The sequence below is a fragment of the Echinops telfairi genome, unplaced genomic scaffold (genome assembly GCF_000313985.2).
Source record: "Echinops telfairi isolate 266 unplaced genomic scaffold, ASM31398v2 ScPeMD7_2;HRSCAF=8, whole genome shotgun sequence".
NCBI classification, from domain to species: Eukaryota; Metazoa; Chordata; class Mammalia; order Afrosoricida; family Tenrecidae; genus Echinops; species Echinops telfairi.
This window is the reverse complement of record NW_022103898.1, coordinates 75,472,986-75,475,117: the sequence shown is the minus strand read 5'-3', so window position 1 is coordinate 75,475,117 and position 2,132 is coordinate 75,472,986. Positions and strand designations below refer to the sequence as shown.

Here is a 2,132-nt window from a genome sequence, read left to right as displayed (position 1 = left end):
AGAATGCCAATTTAATAGAAGAAAGTATTCTTGCATTGAGGGAGTACTTGAGTGGAGGCCCAATGTCCTTCTGCTACCTTTATACTAAACCTATAAATATATACACATAGATCTATTTCCCCATCCTCATATATAAATATATCTGCATATGTACATGCCTTTATCCAGACCTCTATAAATGCCCTTTGTCCCCCAGCTCTTCCCTCTATTTCCTTTGACTTTCCTCCTGTCCCACTATCATGCTCAGTCCCCACCTGGGTTTCCGTAATTCCTATTTGTTACATTACCCTTTATCACACCCGATCAGGCCTCCCACACCCTCTTCACCACCGATTTGGATCACTTGTTCTCTTGTCCCTGGGTTTGTTAACACCACTTCCTTTCCCCCACCTCCCCCTCTCCCATGTTTCCCCGGAACTGTAGGTCCTGTGTCAGACGCTGCCCTACATCCTTTTCTAAACTCCCCACCTGACATCACCCTTCCCAGCCCGGGCTCCAATCTGTGTGCATAGATGTCAGCTGTGGATCCCATTTGCTCATATTCCTTCATAGCACCATCCAATGAGTATATCTTTTTTTCTTGGAAATATCTTTAAACTTTCCTAGCTACTAGTTTTCTGTCTTGTATTAATAATCACCATTAAGTCTTTCCTTAGAAAGACCCCTCCCCCTTTCCTTTCTTTTTTCCTTTCTCTCTGGCTACTGACCCCTCTCTTTTTTCATTTAGAGCCAAACTTCCGGAAAGAACTGTCTTCACATTCTGTGTCCATGTCGTCTTTCTCGTCAGCTCACTGCAAATAGGCTTCCATTACAGTTCCCATGCTGCCTTTGTTGCTAACAATTTTAATAACAGAGTTACATACATACATACATAAATACATGCGTATTACACGAATAAAAGAACAAAATACAAGATGGGTTTCCCCAAGTCAACTCAGTGATGTAAAACATTATGCAGAGAAAAAGGATTGGTACATAAAATTTTACACATGGTACATGGACATTCATAGGATCTTTTGGGTAACAGGTGAGTCTGATAAGTTGTAGTCTTTTTTAAATTACCGACAATTCAAAAGAGAACTAGAATAAGAGTTTCACTTCAGGACATATCAGGAGAGGGCAGGTTAGAAATGCAGTAGCCTACCTATCTCACCCCACACTACGTTTACTCCGTTATTTCTTGTTGCAATTTTAAAAACAAAACAAACAGACTTGTCCTTTTTTACGGGTGAGGACAGTAGTGAACGCAGTAAAGGAGACTCTCTCTTAACTTACATTTCCTAAAAAGAGGCAGAAAACTGGAAAAGAGCTCGGAGAACTCCAAAGAGGGCCACTGGGCCACACGCTTCATTAGTGACACTTCTCAGGGCACGACCGCAAAGCGTTTTCTCTCACCCCAGACGCTCTCTGAGCATCTCTTCCCAGGTTTGTAACAGCAGCTATCGGACCCGCGCCGCTGGTTGCCTTGGTAACAAACGCTAGCCGGGTTCCTGCAACTCTTCCCAGAATGCCACGCGCCCCTTTCCGTTGGCTTCCGGGTTGCAGGCCCGGGCTCCCGGAAAGGGAAGCAGTCTCTCTCTGCGAGAGCCCCGCTTGTCCTGGTTGAGTTCCTTTACCGAACAGCGCGCGCGGGGTCTTCCTGGGAAGTTTCTGCCCTGCCGTCCAGTGCCTTCCGACTCACGGTTTCCGACGCTCCATCCGTACCGGAGCACACAGGCTCATCTTTCTCCTTTGGAGCCGCTGGTGGGTTTAAACCACCGGCCTGTGGTTACCTGTGCAAAGGTAACCACATCGCCGCCGGGGCACGAGGAGCGTTCTTAGGGGCCCTCCTGTCGGTGCCGGCTCCTGATGCACAGCAGAATGAAACATTATCGGGTCCTGTGTCATCCCCACAGTTGTTCCGGGTCAATCCAACTCGTTGAGAGTCTTCTTTTTCATGCCCCTGCACTTTCCCAAGCATGATGTCCTCCAGGGATGGTGTGTCCAGATCACATGTCCAGAGTACAGGAGAGGAAGTCTCGCCATGGACTGCCAAAGAACCAACAAGTCTGTCTTACAGCGAGAAGGCTCCTTAGAGGTCAGGATGGCGAGACTTCTCTCATGTACTCTGCAGCGAAGACTTCCTTGATCTT

General features: G+C 47.1%; 1 long non-coding RNA gene across 1 annotated transcript in view; it reads right to left on the bottom strand.

Annotated features, from left to right (window-relative positions):
* The window catches only part of LOC123521598, a 6,436-nt gene extending 5,007 nt beyond the window's left edge, over positions 1-1,429 (bottom strand). Inside the window, exon 1 of the long non-coding RNA XR_006680005.1 lies at positions 1,276-1,429. This is a non-coding gene — a long non-coding RNA (uncharacterized LOC123521598). The remainder of the gene's footprint in view (positions 1-1,275) is intronic.
* Positions 1,430-2,132: the final 703 nt, after the last annotated feature.